Consider the following 20,354-nt stretch of genomic DNA (forward strand, 5'->3'; position numbering starts at 1 on the left):
ACACACACACACACACACACACACACACACAAATTGCTGTCCGTGCTCAGCTTCATACGCCTCTTCCATGTTCCTGCACTCATACCAGAGAGGAAAGAAACTGTCACTTCTTCTTCTCTCTTGCTTCATGTCGGCTAATTTGATTTGGGTACTTTTTGGTGATTTGGTGATTCACCCTGAGTGACAGACACTTGTGATAATCCCTGCCTATCACAGGCACACTGGTAGTATAGCGGTAGTGTATGCAACTTTCATGCAGAAAAAACAGAGTCAGAATTTTTCCTTTTCAAATAGTTATCTGACGCTTTCTTGTCACCGCACCCTCTCCCGCATTTCACTGACATCCTTACTGTTTCACTACTCCTCACTCTTTTTATTGTATTAAATTATCAGGGCCACGTTTACACATACCTAGCTTTTAAAAAAAAGGGATATTTCCCTCTCTACGTTTAAATAAAATCTTCATTTACACTGACCCACATATACAACTGGTTCAGAGCTGCTATGAGCAGCCAAACCTGCAGGGGGCAGTGTCGCAAGAAGCATGAAGCCATGATAGCCAATCAGAATCCTGGAAAAAAACAGGACGTCACAAATTGTGATGTAAATATCCACCTATCCGGCTTTAGATGCAAACAGACACGGACTTTATCCAGCTCTCCACTGGCGCCGGAGTGGAGGTGAGGCGTAGCTGCGTTAATGTGTAAATGTGAGGCCCAAACGCAGAGAAATAGCACCGTTTCTTCAGATACCCAGGTGTGTGTAAATGTGGCCCTCAATGTGCTTGTGGCAGAGGTGATTAAGCCCTGATGTGAATCCGGTGTGCTGCCTCACCTCTCTACCCAGAAAGGACGAGCCGCCCGACACACGGGGAGACAGGCGGGAGTGAACACACAGAAAAACCTGAAAGAGAGTGTGTGTTTTCGGTTTTGTTTTAGTTTTAATTTAATAAAAGAATGGATTTGGAAAGCCCTGGCTCCGCGCCTCTGTGGGTGAACCCGGCGGTGGCATGCACGACTGCTACAGTGCTACTTACTGCCACCTGCTGGCAAGGAATGGTGGATACATTTCTTGATCAGCCAACACATTTCAGTTACTGAGACTCAACAATATCAAATCACTACCAGTCAGCTTCGGGGGGGGGGGCTGGGAGGGCACCACGCCCCCAGTTCGGAGCGGGGACCTGGGTGAGCCGGGGGGGCCGGCTGGGAAGGGCGGGCCTCTCCGGCCTGGGCCGGATCATGCAAACAGTTTTTTTCTAATCATCACTATGCAGCTGCAATTTCTGTGTTCGTTCCAGGAGAGCGAACGTCGGTGAAGTTCACACATACTCATGTCATAAAGCCGGTCTGTCCCGGTGTCGCGCCGCTGGATGTGACGGCTGCAACTTCCACACGGAGGCAGAGATGGTGGACGCGAGGCAGGACAGACACCGGGGCTCGGGGCTCAGACCAGCTCCAGCGTCCCGGTGCACCGTCAGGTTCCGGAGCTCCGGCGCGGCACGCGGTGGTTCACGCAATGGAGCACCGGCCAGCGACGCGACACGACGAGTGGACTCGGTAGAGCATCGGTTCCGGCCGTAGTGTCTGCTCCAGAGTCCCGGTCTCTGTCCTGCATGCTCCTGCTCTTTAGGGACCAACATGAAAGTTGAGCAGCAAAACCAACCAGTGCAAAGCTGAATCTGTTAACAGAGGATTCATACAGCCGACATGGCAGAATATTGAGGCCGTGTAGTAAATCACTGACCAATCAGCAGACGGCTCCTCAAACTCAGACCCGTTCCATGGTCCTGAGTACCCCGACAGAGGGGTAGTGGAAAAGCCTCCACCTTCAGAGCGGTTCTTTGCGGAAAATCCCAAATTCTTGCGGTGGAAACCCGAACCGTAACGGACCATACCAGTACATTACCGTACTTTTTGTGTGGTGGAAACACGCCTTTAGTGATGTAGCCTTCTACATTAGTTTGTTTTTGTTCTTCTCTTGGTTTGTTCTACTTCATGTCCGTTTGATGGACTTCAAAATGACATCGTTGCTCTTCGTGGTGCTGAAGCTTGTAGCTCCGCTGTTGCAGCAATGATGATATGATGAGCTTTATTATTTTGGTTTAAAGGGCCTGGTCATGTGCCCTGCCCCTGCCCCCGCCCCCGCCCCCGCCCCCGCCCCCGCCCCTGATTTGTTACGCTTCTGCTACCAGTGACACATTTTTTTTAACCAATTAAATGACATTGGACAATTAATGTGTTAGTGCGTTAATGAATCGATCGAATCAAATTGAATAGAATAGCACGCCTATATTTTGTTAGGAGTCTTATTATTTTTGCTAATTCTATATTTAGTTAGATTAAGGTTAGTTAAGAGTTTATATTATACTTTGTACCTTTTCTGTAACTTATCTCTGTTGTCCTCTGTGTGCTGCTCCTCTTCTATTAAGCTGCTGGAACTTAAATCCCAAGGGTAAATAAAGTTAAGTGTAAAGTCTAATGTCTAAAGTATTTGTAGATTAAACAGACTTCAGATATGAAAGAATCTCTAAAAGAAAGAATTACACTTGAGGTCTGTACTCGGGCTGCACCTAACCATTATTTTGATAATCGATTAATCGGTCCTGATAAATGAGCCCCAAGCTCTTATTTATGGTAAAGAGGGGAGACATGATTCTGAGCTGCTGAGAATTAGATCCTCGTAGATCCTCGACCTTTCGGTCGTCTCCCAATCGGAAGGTTGCAGGTTCGATTCCCATCTTTGCCATCTCAGCCTGCCTACATACCGAAGTGTCCTTAGGCAAGACACTGAACCCCAAACTGCCCCCATCGGAGTAACAGTGCCTTGAATGGCTGCAGATTCCAATGGTGTGTGAATGTGTGTGTGAATGTGTGTGTGAATGTGTGAATGTGATGAGCTTTGTAAAGAGCTTTGGGGCTGTCAGCTCACAGGCACTATATAAGTTAGTCCATTTAAAGAGGGAATACGTGATTCAGAGCTGCTGAGAATTAGATCCTCTCTTTTTGAAGCACATTAGATCTTGGTGTTTTCTAACTAAACCTGTGAAGTCCAGACGAGTTAAACTCTCCTTGGTCCAGAAAGAGAAGATCTCATTCTCATGTCTCCTCTTTAGCAGGAAGAAATGATCCTGGCTCTTATTTTTCACCATTCCAACATTCCATAGTGACTTTCTGCTCCTTTCACTTTATTTCTGGACGTTTCTGAATCAAAAGCTTCAACATGGAGGAATGGAGGTGTAGAATGATAGAACGCTGCTCTACAGCCGTTTCCATGGTAACCTAGGTAACCACTCTGATTAAAGTTCTCTTTCACATGAAGCCATTAAAAGGCTCATTTTAGCTCTAAAAACTCCAAGTTTCATTTCCAGTAGTTTGTAGTTTGTTTAGTAGTTCCTGAGGAACCAGAAGTCTGGCTTCATTATAAAGAAGTTCTGTGGAGCGTCTCATAGCGGAGCGCCCCCTGCTGCCTCATGCAGACCTCTCCCTTCGTGATTCTCAGGCCAGAGATTAAATGATGGCGTCCCCTCGGTGGAGCTCGGTTGGTCGAGCGGTCGTCTCCCAATCGGAAGGTTGCAGATTCAATTCCCATCTCTGCCTACCTACATGCCGAAGTGTCCTTTGGCAAGACACTGAACCCCAAAACTGCCCCCATCGGAGTAACAGTGCCTTGCACGGCTGCAGCCTCCAATGGTGTCTGAATGTGTAGCGTCAGGGACGCTAACCACTGTTGTTAACCTCACAGTTAACTTTAACGGGGACGTTAACTAACGGGATGACTAACCGTGATTTAAACAACGCATATTTAACGGCGGGTTAAGGAATTAACCGGCGGTTAGGGCTTAACCAGAGGTTAAAATAACCCAGTTTAGAACAACTGGACCCTGGCTGTTGGTGTCATGTCCAGGGATAGATCTTAATCTATAAGCTTGGGTAAAGTAGAGTTCGACCAATAAATATATTGTAAAATGTTTCTGTAATTGTTTTTTGAATAAACTTCAGGTTATTTGACTCCGATTAATAATGACTAGACAAACATAACAGGATTTCATAGTTATTTTTACTGTTTAACTTCTTCCCATGAGAGTATCCATGCAGGTTCTGACATAGTACTGAAACATTTAGACATTTAGCCTATCAGAGTTCATTTACATATTTAATTTATACACACATTAAGAGTCATTTCAATACCTTAGAATAGTTGAAAACAACTATTATATACAAGTACTGCATTAATGATTTAAAGGGAAGAATTAAATTCTTGTGCATACGAGAGAATAATGACTAGTTTTAGACTAAAAATCAATTGTAGTATCATACATTAACTGATATTATTCAGTAAAAAGACACAAACTAATGCATGACAGAGTGCAGTACTGTAGAACACAAACTGACAAAATGTGGATCCAGTTTGTCACTAAAATATTTAGAAAACAACTATTGAAGCACAATTCATGAACATTGAAATGTTCTTATTTCAGGAGTCTGATGGAGGGACAGCTTCAGGAACTTGCTCATCTGCACTGCAGTAGGGAAGCAACGAGCCACGTTTTTTCACTTCTGATCTGATCCGATACCCGAATTTGTACATCTGCCGATACGATTCTGATAGCAGAGCTCTGTTTGCTTTAATATTATTATTATTATTATTATTATTATTGTTGACTTTATATGAGGCTGTAATAAACTCCTCTCTACAGTAAAGTATGAAATGTACTAATGTATACATGTACTCTCTCTAAAGACACCTTGAGGTTAGTATCAGGACAGTAAAGAAGCAGTACAAAGTATTTTAGTTCCATGTGGACAATGTGGGGGTCTGTGTGACATCATCATCTCATAATAAACTAGTTATTATATCTTTAAAACCTCAGAATGACTTTATTATTCCCTTTATTATTAATTCTTCAGCAACGCAACACAAACACAATGTTTCCAGCTCGAACAACACAAATGATTGGGACTATTTTCAGGGAGTTTAGCGCGGAGTAGGACGCAGCTTCACGGGGGTGTGAATCGACTGCTCCAGCAGAGGAGCTGCTGTTCATTGTTTTGATGGCGCGGTCAGCGCCGTTCTCCTCGGAGAGCTGGAGTTTTAAAACTCTGCGTTGCTTAGCAAACATCCACGTTGCTGTGTTGCTTAGCAAACATCCACATTGCTGCGTTGCTTTGCTAACATCCACCTTGCTGCGTTGCTTAGCAAACATCCACGTTGCTGCGTTGCTTTGCTAACATCCACGTTGCTGCGTTGCTTTGCTAACATCCATGTTGCTGCGTTGCTTTGCTACCATCCACGTTGCTGCGTTGCTTTGTTGCTTTGTTGCTTTGCTAACATCCACGTTGCTGCATTGCTTTGCTACCATCCACGTTGCTGTGTTGCTTTGCTACCATCCACGTTGCTGTGTTGCTTTGCTAACATCCACGTTGCTGTGTTGCTTTGCTACCATCCACGTTGATGTGTTGCTTTGCTACCATCCACGTTGCTGCGTTGCTTTGCTAACATCCACGTTGTTGCGTTGCTTTGCTAACATCCACGTTGCTGCGTTGCTTTGCTAACATCCACGTTGCTTTGCTACCATCCACGTTGCTGTGTTGCTTCGTTGTTTTGCTAACATCCACGTTGCTGTGTTGCTTTGCTACCATCCACATTGTTGCATTGCTTTGCTAACATCCACGTTGCTGCGTTGCTTTGCTAACATCCACGTTGCTGTGTTGCTTTGCTACCATCCACGTTGCTGCGTTGCTTTGCTAACATCCACGTTGTTGTGTTGCTTTGCTACCATCCACGTTGCTGTGTTGCTTTGCTAACATCCACGTTGCTGTGTTGCTTTGCTACCATCCACGTTGATGTGTTGCTTTGCTACCATCCACGTTGCTGCGTTGCTTTGCTAACATCCACGTTGCTGCGTTGCTTTGCTAACATCCACGTTGCTTTGCTACCATCCACGTTGCTGTGTTGCTTCGTTGTTTTGCTAACATCCACGTTGATGTGTTGCTTTGCTACCATCCACGTTGCTGTGTTGCTTTGCTACCATCCACATTGTTGCATTGCTTTGCTAACATCCACGTTGCTGCGTTGATTTGCTAACATCCACGTTGCTGTGTTGCTTTGCTACCATCCACGTTGCTGCGTTGCTTTGCTACCATCCACGTTGTTGTGTTGCTTTGCTAACATCCACGTTGCTGTGTTGCTTTGCTACCATCCACGTTGCTGCGTTGCTTTGCTAACATCCACGTTGTTGTGTTGCTTTGCTACCATCCACGTTGCTGTGTTGCTTTGCTAACATCCACGTTGCTGTGTTGCTTTGCTACCATCCACGTTGCTGTGTTGCTTTGTGGTGTTTTGAGTGTAAAATCCCTCCAATCAGCAACATGTTGCCATGAAAAGTTGGATAGCACAGTGCTACTTCCCTAGCCTGCTCGCTGGCTGCAAACTGTGGACTGGATTTCCTGCCTCATTCCTCCTGGTCTCATTGAGACCCGCCTCCCTTCAGGAAATCCAGTCCACAGTTTGCAGCCAGCGAGCAGAGCAGCAGCAGGGAAACACTGGGGATCATTTCAGCACCATGAAGCAGACCAGGATCATGAAGCAGACCAGGATCAAGGATCAGACCAGGTTCATGGATCAGACCAGGATCATGGATCAGACCAGGATCATGGATCAGACCAGGATCATGGAGCAGACCAGGATCATGGATCAGACCAGGATCATGGATCAGGAATCTCCACAGGCTGGATCGGAAATTTCAAATTTTGCACTGGTCCCACGGACTGGCCATCGGAAATGTGTAGTAGTCTGTAGAAATATGTACTAGTCTCGGAGTGGTGGACTGGCGTTAAGATCGACCCCTGATGTCGGTTGTGTTTCGACACAGGAAATCACTCCTCAATCCGGTACTATGAGGTAACTTCAAGGATTAACCCTGGATTTTCCATCCTACCACTGGTTCACATCTTAAATCACCCGGCAACTTACTGTGAAACTCTAACCTGTTCCAAACAGGTTATGTTCTCGATATGAGATCCACCAATATAAAAGCTCCGCCTCCTGATCAATCAGGTGCCTTTGAAAATAACCTACCCATTGTTAGAAGATCCTGATTGGTGCAAGGATTGTGAGAGGAGCTTAGGAGAGAACAAGTTTTTAGGGATGGATGCGATGGTTTTGACGTTATGACGTTATGACGTTATGACGTTATGACGGCGGGGCGCGCTAAAACAAAACTCACTGGAAATGATAAACTACAGGAAGAGCAGTGAGGAAGTTCAACCCGACACGTTTGTGCCGTTAAAAATTTAAATTATATGATCAGAGTGCTGACCGTTTAAATGAATTCATATTGTATAAATTAGGGATGTCCCGATCCGATCGGTAGATATCGGATCGGGGCCGATATTAGTGATCTGTGAGTGATCGGTGATCTAAAAAAACAAAAAATAAAACGCGGTCCACAACGTCCCCTAATAACCAGAACAATCAGGGACTAGAAGCTCGGGTGGAGCTGCAGAAGCTAGAAGCAGGCGGAGTGGGGCCATAGACCTATAAAACTAGAGTTATATATAGTGGTTTATGTGTTTATGTGCAGGAGTCTACTTCTAAATTTCTATGTGGTCTGTCTTCTTCTGTGTTTTTATTGTGTTTGGTGAGTGACAGCGCCCCTACAGGCCTGGCATGTGTACTACATGCCCTGAAGCCTCGTGTTGAGCCGTGTTCATAGTGAGGTGAGGACGGAGGTTTGGGAGAAGGACAGGGAGGACAAAGATCGTTTATTCGTGGTGTGGATGTTCCTCAGTTTACAACAACAACTAAAGAGAAAGAGAAGAATTCTGATTCAATAAGTGAGTTTTACAATAATTTCTAGGTAAACAAAGCTTCTGCCAGTAGTACTTTTAGCTTCAGACATCTTAGTTGCTCCAAAAATACACTATTGAGTATATTTACAATAGCAATGTGAGTATCGGATCGGGAAAGTATCGGTATCGGCCGATACTCAATTCTGAAAAATTGGATCGGTATGGGGGGCAAATAGGTGTGATCGGGACGTCCCTAGTATAAATATAAACAGGGAGTTATCCCGGGTATGTTAATCCTGTTTAGTAGTACAAGCCTCTGTTTCTGGACGCTGCCTTTCCAATATGACCACAGTGATCCAGATTCAACGTCCGTGTTTCACGTCTGTGTTCAGTCCAGAAATCACCACTCACCATGTGAGGGAGTGTTACAGCCTGTTGGTTTACTGATAGTGACGTTCACACTCACATTAAGCTATTAATGGAATGAAACACTCAAGTAAAAACTAACTGGACGAGAGGCAGCGGGGGAAATACTCTCTTATGTACAACAAATACAGTCCAAAAAATACAGATTTATCATCAGCCCAGTATGATTGGGAGTATTGTAAAAAAGTGATAAGATTGTTACACGTATGTTATGTAGACACTCTGATTTCATACGGTGGAAAAAAAAGGAAGAAACTCTAATAAAATGAGATTCAGCTCTTAACATTAGTATATATCTATATATATATCTATATATATATATCTATATATATATCTATATATATATAGATATATATATATATATATATATAGATAGATAGATAGATAGATAGATAGATAGATAGATAGATAGATAGATAGATAGATAGATAGATAGATCTATCTATCTATCTATCTATCTATCTATCTATCTATCTATCTATCTATCTATCTATCTATCTATCTATCTATCTATCTATCTATCTATCTATCTATCTATCTATCTATCTATCTATCTATATATATATATATAGATATATATATATATATAAATCTGTGCTCTCAGTGAGCGGCTGCTACAGTGCTGTGTTGTGCTCACTAATTAAATGATATGTTAATGCAGAGATGAATGCTAAATGTTCTGTCTGCAGCATTTTTCAGCTTCGTACATGTTTTGACATCTCCACCCTCAGTTCTTCTTCACTTCTTCACTTTCAATAAGAAAACTTTCACTACTGATCTCTGATCAAGAATCAAGAAAAAGGAGGACCTTGTTTGTGACACACACAATTATACACAGTTGTGGCAGTAGTGCATGCCAGCGTCGGGTTCCCCCACAGAGTCACCGAGTCAGCAGTTCCAATCATCATTGTTTTATTAAAGTAAAACTATCACCAGACAAACACACAGCTCGGTAGGTGTGTAAGCCCTCGTGCTGGGCCACATTTGGCCCGCGGGCCTTGAGTTTGACACATGTGGACTAAATGAGTGGTTCTCAAACTTTTTACACCAAGTACCACCCAGAAAATACTTGGCTCTCCAAGTACCACCATAATGACCAACACTATACAGTAGCCTAGTAAGTCTCAGCATTCATCAAAAACAAGGCAGAGGTTTTACTCCTAAAGAAGTATATTTAATATGGTCAGCCATTGTAACATTGTACACAGTTAGATTAGTAACACTACGCTTAAATCTAGGAAAATAAAAGACTGTACTTAAATAATGATTCAATTAAATAATATTGCACAGAAAAGTTAAATAAACATTGTACTTCAATAAATGAAAAACAAACGAACAAAAAACAGTTCTTAAAGATGAAATAAAACTGTACTGTACTTAAATGTTAAGTAAAGAATGTAAAGTACTTGATTAAAAAAAAAATATCTAAACAGGCTGCCTGAACTTCACACACTGCTGTATGGCTGCTTTCTAAAACAGAAACACACACACACACACACCCTGTATTGGTGTTTTTTCACGTCCGTCTTGCTTTAGTCCAGAGCTCCAGAGTGGACATAGAGGGGAATAATAAGGTGTGAATGAGTTTGGGGCTTATTTTTCACCATTCCAACATTCCATAGTGACTTTCTGCTGCTTTCACTTTATTTCTGGACGTGTCTGAATCAAAAGCTTCAACATGGAGGAATGGAGGTGTAGAATGATAGAACTGCTCTACAGCCGTTTCCATGGTAACCTAGGTAACCACTCTGATTAAAGTTCTCTTTCACATGAAGCCATTAAAAGGCTCATTTTAGCTCTAAAAACTCCAAGTTTCATTTCCAGTAGTTTGTAGTTTGTTTAGTAGTTCCTGAGGAACCAGAAGTCTGGCTTCATTAGAAAGAAGTTCTGTGGTTATAAAATAATATCGGAGCGTCTCTGAGTAGAGCGGAGCGCCCCCTGCTGCCTCACACTGCCTTGCTCAGCGGCTGCAGCTCCTCAGCCGGCGGTCAGAAGGTGAAACAAGACCTGGACGTGACCTTAGTTAGGATCATGTCACCATGAAAAGTGTGGAAAATAAACTACAATGGAAAACTGCTTCTAAATTCTATCTGACGTAGCTGACTGACAGGTGGAGCTCTGCAGCATCTCGAGAGCTGCGGCTCCGCGAACGCAGATTAAATAATCCCGTTCCCTCCTATTATTAACTTCAGGGAACGACTTATTATATCGTTCCCACGCGTATTTTTAATTTTTTTCTCTAGAACCACTCTGGGGCTCCGTGTTCACTGGAGTTTACAGAAAGACGGTACAACCCGCTTCCGCCTTTTAGGCAGAGATAACTCCAGAGATAACTCCAGAGATACCTCCAGAGATAACTCCAGAGATACCTCCAGAGATAACTCCAGAGATAACTCCAGAGATACCTCCAGATAACTCCAGAGATACCTCCAGAGATACCTCCAGAGATAACTCCAGAGATAACTCCAGAGATAACTCCAGAGATACCTCCAGAGATACCTCCAGAGATACCTCCAGAGATAACTCCAGAGATACCTCCAGAGATAACTCCAGAGATACCTCCAGAGATAACTCCAGAGATACCTCTAGAGATAACTCCAGAGATAACTCCAGATAACTCCAGAGATACCTCCAGAGATAACTCCAGAGATACCTCCAGAGATACCTCCAGAGATAACTCCAGAGATAACTCCAGAGATTACTCCAGATACCTCCAGAGAAAACTCCAGAGATAACTCCGCCCCCACCCGATGACGCGTCAGGTCCCAGTCTGACTCCTCTCTGTCCCAGTCTGGCTCCTCTCTGTCCCAGTCTGGTTCCTCTCTGTCCCAGTCTGGCTCCTCTCTGTCCCAGTCTGGCTCCTCTCTGGTCCCAGTCTGACTCCTCTCTGGTCCCAGTCTGGCTCCTCTCTGTCCCAGTCTGGCTCCTCTCTGTCCCAGTCTGACTCCTCTCTGGTCCCAGTCTGGCTCCGCTCTGGCCCAGTCTGGCTCCTCTCTGTCCCAGTCTGGTTCCTCTCTGTCCCAGTCTGGCTCCTCTCTGGTCCCAGTCTAGCTCCGCTCTGGCCCAGTCTGGCTCCGCTCTGGCCCAGTCTGGCTCCTCTCTGTCCCAGTCTGGTTCCTCTCTGTCCCAGTCTGGCTCCTCTCTGGTCCCAGTCTAGCTCCGCTCTGGCCCAGTCTGGCTCCGCTCTGGCCCAGTCTGGCTCCTCTCTGTCCCAGTCTGGCTCCTCTCTGTCCCAGTCTGGTTCCTCTCTGTCCCAGTCTGGCTCCTCTCTGGCCCAGCAATGAAGTGGAACCAGCATAGCAGCAGTTTAGACCTTGTTTGACCGGGGCTTGGTTGTGGAAAGACAAAGAACTGGTGCTAAGGCTGGCCCTGGACCAGAACTAGCACCTGTTTCTTTCCGGTGGAAATTTATATTTATTTCAGTGATCCTTCGGCGTACCACTAGAGGGAGCCCTGAGTACCACTAGTGGTACGCGTACCACACTTTGAGAATGACTGCACTAAAGTATTGAATGCATGGAAAATGAACATGCTTTTCAGACGCCTGATATTTGTGCTTAAAACATCATTTTTTAATGGGTCTTATGTGATCTTCAAATTTTCTGAAACACAGAATTTTAGGTTTTCATTATCTATAAGCCATGATAATCTAAACACAAGACATAAAAGGCTGAGCTATTTCATTCTATGTGTAATGACTGTATATAAAATAACAGTCTCACTTTCTGAAATGACAAAAAATATTTAACTTTTTTTATGATACTCCAATTTTTTGAGATGTACCTGTATGCCTGGTGTGTGTGTGTGTGTGTGTGTGTGTGTGTGTGTGTGTGTGTGTGTGTGTGTGTGTGTGTGTGGTGACCCTTTCCCCTGTCTTCTGAGTGTAGAATTGCTGCCCAGCTCTCAGGTCTGACGCTCTCACAGTCAGACGTTTATCAGCCCCTCGTTATGAACCGAGCTGGAAGTGCTGATGAATATGAAGTGTAATCTCATCCTGGTTGTGATGGTGCCGTTCCAACACAGCTGATGATTTGATGCTAATTCTCTGAGGCAGATGTCAGATCTGTGTAACACAGACCTGAGCCTGCCTCAGACCCGGGAGCTGCCATGTCCTCCTTGTGGAGAGTGTTGTGGGGCTGCTGTGCTCTTCATTATGAGAGTCACGTCTGCTGGTCTTTCCTGGCCTCTCATGAGAAATGCAGAGTGTTTAGTCAAAGACTTCTCACCCGGGGGGGGGAACCTGTGTGGAGGAGCTCTCCCCCACACATATCATCATCCCCGGGGGAAAGGCAATGAACTGGAGGGTGGAGATAATCACAGCCACAGAAAATACTTCTAATCAGGGTTGAGTCTTTGCAGTGATCTGTGAGGAAAACAGAATAATAGAGGTGCTGTGGAGCTGCTTCTTCTCACCACACATTGATTTTATGTGCTGTAATGGATTACTTATGGTCACAGCAGGAAGTGAGGTGGTGTGTATTGAGGTCAGAACCCATCTACATCAAAGCCTGGGCGGCATGTTCATCACAGAGCCCGACTGTCACCACGCTGATCATTTCCCCCTGGGTCAGCGTCTCCGCCCGTTTCTCACACACACACACACACACACACACACACACACACACACACACACACACACACACACACACACACACACACACACACACACACACACACACACACACACACACACACACACACACACACACACACCTGTTTTCAGCTCTGAGAGCTCTGATGTCAGAGTGTGATTCATTCATTTCTGCTCGCCACTGGCTGTCGTCTCACATGTCCACATGTCCACATGTCTGGGAGTCCTCCCCCGTTTACACTGAAAACATGAAACATTTATCCACTTTTGAAGAGGTCGTATAATGCAAAATTCACTTTCTATTGGTTCTCTAACAGTAATATCCATACATGGAATGAGGAGCCAAAAGTGAAGAAAGTCATCTCCCTCACTGACTTGCTCCACTTTTTAACAAATATGTGCTCCAACTAGCTCAGTAGGTAGAGTACGAGACTCTCAGTCTCAAGGTAGAGGGTTCATGTCCCCCGTCCAGCTCAGTAGGTAGAGCATGAGACTCTCCATCTCAAGGTAGAGGGTTCATGTCCCACGCCGGGCGTCACCTTCCTGTGGGCTCTCCACCTTCCTGTGGGCTCTCCACCTTCCTGTGAGCTCTCCACCTTCCTGTGGGCTCTCCACCTTCCTGTGGGCTCTCCACCTTCCTGTGGGCTCTCCACCTTCCTGTGGGCTCTCCGCCTGCAGGAAGGTTCTTAATGGGTCAAGGTGATCTGGGTGACGGTGCTCAGACTGACACCCCCATGACTCGGGAACGGAGAAGTAGGAGGAAATGGATGGATGGATGGATGGATGGATGTATGGATGGATGGATGGATGGATGGATGGATGTATGGATGGATGGATGGATGGATGTGCGCCAACGAGCGAATCAGAAATGTCCCCTTCTTAACATCACGTGGGGTTTTAACCGACCCCTCTGGGTGTGGCTCCTCCCTTTGGCCCCTCCCACTGGTAGATGAGCTCTGAGGTATCGTTTGTTCTCCTCCCAAACAGAAACAGCAGAACCCGACATGGCGAAGGTACGAGGAGGACACCGCAGCGGCTCTGTTGCTGTCCGCATCAATAAGGACAGAAATCTAGTCTCACTCCCTTCATCTGAGCATTTCAGGACCGAGAGAATTTTGCTGGAAATTTATCAACAAACAGGAAAACTTCCTAAAGTTCTTCCTGTGTTCGGGCAGTATTTCATGGAGGACTGCTCCCATAACATGGGCCCACACAACGCAGGCTTCACTTAAAAACCGGATAAAGTCTGGACCTGTACCAACGGTCTGTGACTCTACTACAAGTGTGGGAACTGTGAGTAATTTGATTTGGTGTTGCTTTATGGCGCCGGTGTCAAACTCAGGTCATGCAGTGCAGGAAACCTGCTTCTTTTAATGTCTCCCTGCTAAAACACGGCTTATTGCAATGAGTGGCTGGTTATCAGGCTTTCTGCTGAACTTGGTGGAACCTTCATGAGATTCTGCTGTGTTGAAGCAGGAGACATGGGAAGATGCAGGGTTGCAGCCTCCAGGACCTTTATTTTGAAACCCTGCTTTACTGTGTAGACCTACTTTGTGTGAGAGACTGGAGCATTTACTGCATTTACAGGCTTTGGATGTCTTACAATGGTGACAATGGTTTTGCATTCTCTACAGCTGTTGGAGTTGAGAATTTGAGATAAGTTTATTGTAAAGCTAGTTTTCTCTCATTTACCTGCATGGAGGGATGCTGCATGTCCTCTAGGACTCTTTTGCCCGACTTCAGAAGTGCTGGTATGTTCTATCAGCCTTTAGTACAATTAGTTATGAAGTTAGTAACCGGTTTAATCCTTATTAAGTAATATTCCTGCTGTCTTTGTGACTTTTGTTTTTTGTAAAGTTCTTAAGTAAAATCCCATTTGGTTCCAGGTGTCTGGGCGACTGCGTCCTGCTAGGAGTTTGGTGGAACGTCCACTGCAGACCCTCTTTGTTTTTCAACGCCTGTGAAGAGAAAGATCCTGTCTGGACATTGAAGACGAGCTGGAGCAGCACGATCCAGTCCAGGCCAGCTCTTCAATAGCAGCTCCAGAGGGACTGGAGTCAGCGGGTGAGTCCTCAGGTACCAATATGCCTTTATTTGTTTGTTTCTATGTGAGTGAGTGTGCTCACATGTGGTGGTGATTGTTCACTAGAAGAAGTGTAGTAGAACACAACAGTCCTGTAAAATTACATTTTTTACAATCCCTTTTTATTTACCTCAGTTGTGTTAAAGTAATTTTAGGAATATTCATCTTTATCTTATGATGCATTTTTGGCTCATGAACATTTTTTTTCAATATATTGACATTATCTTTGGTTTTCATTGTATGGCACATATACTGTACATAATAGATCAGCAGTCCCTGTGGAAGCTGAAGTACCGTGTAACTGCTCTGGAAATGTCTTATAGCCCCATAGCTGTCATTGCAGGACTATTGTGGTTCACAGCATTAGAGCTACGTATGTTTATATGCATAAAAAGCTATTTAATTGCTCACAATACATTTTCCATTTATCTGTTTGCTCTAGAGAAGAATCAGCCACTCCCACCAACAACATCAAAAAGTAACCTAGTGTGGAGAGCTGCCTCCTGGAGCTGTTCACTGTGGGTGGTCTGCACGCCGCCATGCGGTGGAGACAGCTTAGAGGTGTTGACCAAAGAACTCTGAAGGAGGTTGCAAACCTGAGCCGTCGCCGCCAGACTTCAGCTTTAGAGTCTTTCCATAGTGTCATTCTTCCTTTATCCCAGAATAATGTGGTTTTTCCATTTGTTGGAATGTTGTGCAGGCTGGTCAAACTGGAGTTATTTATTTGTGAGAGTTGCATTCTAAACTTTTTCTTTATGAACATTTGCGATTTTACTTTCCAGAGTCGACCGAGCTACCATGTATTGTACCATGTATTATAACGCTGACCGGCCACACGCCGAAACACAGGAAGGCGTACTTCTTTTCAGGATCCACTTTCCAAAGACCTTGAAGGGAGAATGCAGATCGAAGCAACATAAGACAGAGCCGACATTCAGTAAGTTTAAGTAATTTTTGTCCAGAACATGTTTTGAACTTGGTTTATACTCTGTATTGCTCTCACATGATCACAACCTTTCAAACCCACAACACAGTAAACCTAAAACCTTAAAAACTATGAATATATAAATAATAATAATTATAGAATTTAGTGACAAGTATATCTTTAGTACGGAAGAGTTTTAGGGCCACTGAAGAAAAAAATTAATTCGGAGGCTAAAAAAAAAAATACCTTCGTGGCCCCAGAGAAAGTCCAAAATCAAAGTTGAGATTTTTTTTTTTTTTCACTTAGAGACTTCTGTCCATCCCTCATCGTCTCTCCATCCCTCATCGTCTGTCCATCCCTCATCGTCTGTCCATCCCTCATCCTCTGTCCATCCCTCATCGTCTGTCCATCCCTCATCCTCTGTCCATCCCTCATCGTCTGTCCATCCCTCATCGTCTGTCCATCCCTCATCGTCTGTCCATCCCTCATCGTCTGTCCATCCCTCATCGTCTGTCCATCCCTCATCGTCTGTCCATCCCTCATCATTTGTCCGTAGATGTGAATTCACATTAAATCATTTAATTGTGACTAAATCAGGTTGCTTACTGCTGATGGACGTGATTTTAAACAGGATTTCCTTGATTAATAAGAAGATTTAAATAAGCAGCCGGGATCCGTGTCTTTGTCCTTCGTACTGGACGAACTTCCTCTACAGAACCAGGCAGCAGGCTGCTCTGTCTCTTCTGGTCCTGATACTGATGATAACTGTGTTCCTCTACAGAACCAAGCAGCAGGCTGCTCTGTCTCCTCTGGTCCTGGTACTGATGATAACTGTGTTCCTCTACAGAACCAGGCAGCAGGCTGCTCTGTCTCTTCTGGTCCTGATACTGATGATAACTGCTCCTCTACAGAACCAGGCAGCAGCTGCTCTGTCTCCTCTGGTCCTGGTACTGATGATAACTGTGTTCCTCTACAGAACCAGGCACCAGGCTGCTCTGTCTCCTCTGGTCCTGGTACTGATGATAACTGTGTTCCTCTACAGAACCAGGCAGCAGGCTGCTCTGTCTCTTCTGGTCCTGGTACTGATGATAACTGTGTTGCTCTACAGAACCAGGCAGCAGCTGCTCTGTCTCTTCTGGTCCTGATACTGATGATAACTGACCGTGTTTATGAGCTCCATTCTGTCCTGAAGCATCTTATCAACACTTTATTAAACCATCTGATATACATTATGAGGAAGCAGTCACACCCTGACATGTGGAGGGACCGACTGTTTTTTCCACCGTGAAAAAATAAAATCTCGACTTTGATTTCGACTTTTTCTGAAGCGCACGAAGGTTTTTTGTTTTTTTTAGCCTCCGAATTTTTTTTTTCTTCAGTGGCCCTAAACCTCTTCCGTACTTTAGTGTTCATCCCCCCAAACAAAAAAAAAAAAGCAGTAATAGTGAAAGTAAACAAAATCTTTGTATTTGTGTCTTTTGAAACAGGGTATGCTGCCGACATGATGGACCGCATATTTGAGAAAGTCTTTGTGGACCCGTCGCCGTACACAACTGCTCTCTTGGCCACCCCACTGTTTTTTTATGCACATTGTTTTATGTAAATAAATGCTTGAAAGTATCTGCAGAAATGACTCCTGTGAATACATGGAATATACGCACATCTGTTTTGAAAACTAAACAATGAATAGAACAGGAAATTCGATATCTTAAAGTCGTCAGTTGGACTTGTCATGTGTTCTGCCTGCATAACAGACAGCAGGAGTTTAGAGGACGGCGCACTGCCTCACATTTAAACTCTTACGAAGATGACTGATACACTAGATAACTTCAGTATTATATGAAAAGCTGTAACAGTTACCTTCAAAGTAAGCAGGCGATAGCGTTCACTACTTGGTAGTAAGTATAACAACACGTACGACCAAACTAAGTGACATACTTGGACACAATATTTTTGCCTAACGTTCTGAAATGAGCTTCTGCAGCCGCAGAGTATGAACTTCTTCAGGAGTCTCTCCTCCTGGGTCACATTCTGCTTCAAATCGGTCTGGCTGGCATGAGCCATTGCATGAATCCATTGTAAACATCTGCAAGCCCAAGTCGCCTCTTCTTCCCTAGAGCGGCGTGGAGTCGGCGTGGACGGCTCCAGCTCATTAGCATTTAAATGTCCAGGCAGGAAGCGGCCTGTTCTCAACTCAGCTCAACAGATGGACTTTTAAAATGTTTAAAATTCAGGACCACAGCTGAATTTGGGCAATACATTTTGAATATAACATTTTGAGACTGCTGAAACCTTATTGAGATTGTTGAAAAACTGTATAATATGGGACCTTTAAAACTGTCTAAGTCACTCTCCTGGACAGTGTGTCTCAACAGATCAGATTCCACATGGCTTATGTCATATGCTTTATATTTTTGTGCCTGCTTGTGTCTTTGGACTGCCCGGTTTTACAGGGTTAGCGTTCAGACTTGTTTTCCTGGCGGCTGGACAGTCCGAGTGGACATTTTGACGGCTCGCTGCCAGCCGGAGGCTCCACGTGTCCAGATTGTCCCTTTGCTCATACCATTCTTGTGGACACAATGGAAACATTTCTTCAAACCCAGCAGTCCTTGGTAATAAGGCCAATAAGTTCCAAAAGTTAATTAAAGGTCATCAGCTTGTACAAAGAACCTTCAGTTCTCTTTAGTTACCTTGAGTGTGTTTAAATAGCTTTTGTTTTTCTCTCTGGATGAAAGAAGTGAAGGAGTTGTGCTCCTCCATCAGACACCAACCACAGCTGGGAAATGGCCACAAATGGCCCTTCAAATGTCAAAGATAAGTGGGGAGGTCACTTCCCCACCAAAAAGCTCTGATGACTTTATTTTCTACTGTGGGAAATGTCTCTCTCCATATATATCTTGCTCAGATGTGACAGAGTATTTCAGGTTCGTACAGTCAATGTCCATGTAGAGTTTGTAGAGTTTGTAGAGTTTGTAGTTACTGTATTTCTGAGGAAACGTACCTGAAAATGACTCTAATGCCTATTTGTGTGCAGTCCTGCTTTCAGTGCCGTGTTTCCAAGGCTGCTCGGAGTAACAATACTCAATAAGAAAGGTGAATAGATACAGCAGATAACAAAACAAGACAATAAAAGAGAATGTAATAAATACAATAAAAGAGCCGATGATACAGCATGAGTATCCTCAGATGATTATGATAACGAAAACAGAGCTGAAGCTGCTGAATTATGTTTATTTTGTCATTCTTAAATGTAAATTATAGATATAGATATAATATACAGTAGGTTAAACAACAACAGAATGAACATAATTCAGATATTACAGGGAAGGTTCAGAAATGACTGTCAAAATCTTTTGGATTGGAGAAACTGGAGGAAAAGAGCATCGCTTCAAAAACCACCTGGAATTCAATCTCTGATGCAGAGACGAGGATATTCAATTCAACTTTCAATTCAACTTTATTTATACAGCAAAAAACACAACACAGTAATTTCTAGGAGCTTTTAACAGAGAAAAGAGAAAAACCAAATGAATCCACATGAGCAGCAGATTGATCAGTGACTGTGGAAAGAAAAACTCTTTGAAAGGATAGGATAGACGGAGAGATAGATTGGAGGGATAGAGGAGAGGAAAGGATAGGATAGACGGAGAGATAGATTGGAGGGATAGAGGAGAGGAAAGGATGGGATAGACAGAGAGATAGATTGGAGGGATAGAGGAGAGGAAAGGATAGGATAGACGGAGAGATATATTGGAGGAGGAGATACAAACCTTGGTTTGGGTAGAGAGAGGTAGAGAGAGAAGTAGAGAGAGGTAGAGAGAGGTAGAGAGAGGTAGAGAGAGAAGTAGAGAGAAGTAGAGAGAGGTAGAGAGAGGTAGAGGGAGAGGTAGAGAGAGAGGTAGAGAGAGGTAGAGATAGGTAGAGAGAGGTAGAGAGAAGTAGAGAGAGGTAGAGAGAGGTAGAGGGAGAGGTAGAGAGAGGTAGAGAGAGGTAGAGAGAGAGGTAGAGAGAGGTAGAGAGAGGTAGAGATAGGTAGAGAGAGGTAGAGAGAAGTAGAGAGAGGTAGAGAGAGGTAGAGGGAGAGGTAGAGAGAGGTAGAGAGAGGTAGAGAGAGAGGTAGAGAGAGGTAGAGAGAGGTAGAGAGATAGGTAGAGAGAGGTAGAGAGAAGTAGAGAGAGGTAGAGAGAGGTAGAGGGAGAGGTAGAGAGAGGTAGAGAGAGCGGTAGAGAGAGAGGTAGAGAGCGGTAGAGAGAGCGGTAGAGAGCGGTAGAGAGCGGTAGAGAGAGAGGTAGAGAGAGGTAGAGAGCGGTAGAGAGAGAGGTAGAGAGAGGTAGAGAGAGGTAGAGAGAGGTAGAGAGAGCGGTAGAGAGAGAGGTAGAGAGAGGTAGAGAGAGAGTATTTGAAAGTATCTTGAAGCAGTCCTAACTGTAGCTTTATTAAATAGAAAAGTCTTGAGTCTCGTCTTAACAGTAGAGCCTGTTTCAGCCTCCCTAACTGAAACTGGGATCTGGTTCCACATCAGAGGAACCTGAGAGC

The sequence above is a fragment of the Lipophrys pholis genome (assembly GCF_963383615.2).
Source record: "Lipophrys pholis genome assembly, chromosome: 17".
NCBI classification, from domain to species: Eukaryota; Metazoa; Chordata; class Actinopteri; order Blenniiformes; family Blenniidae; genus Lipophrys; species Lipophrys pholis.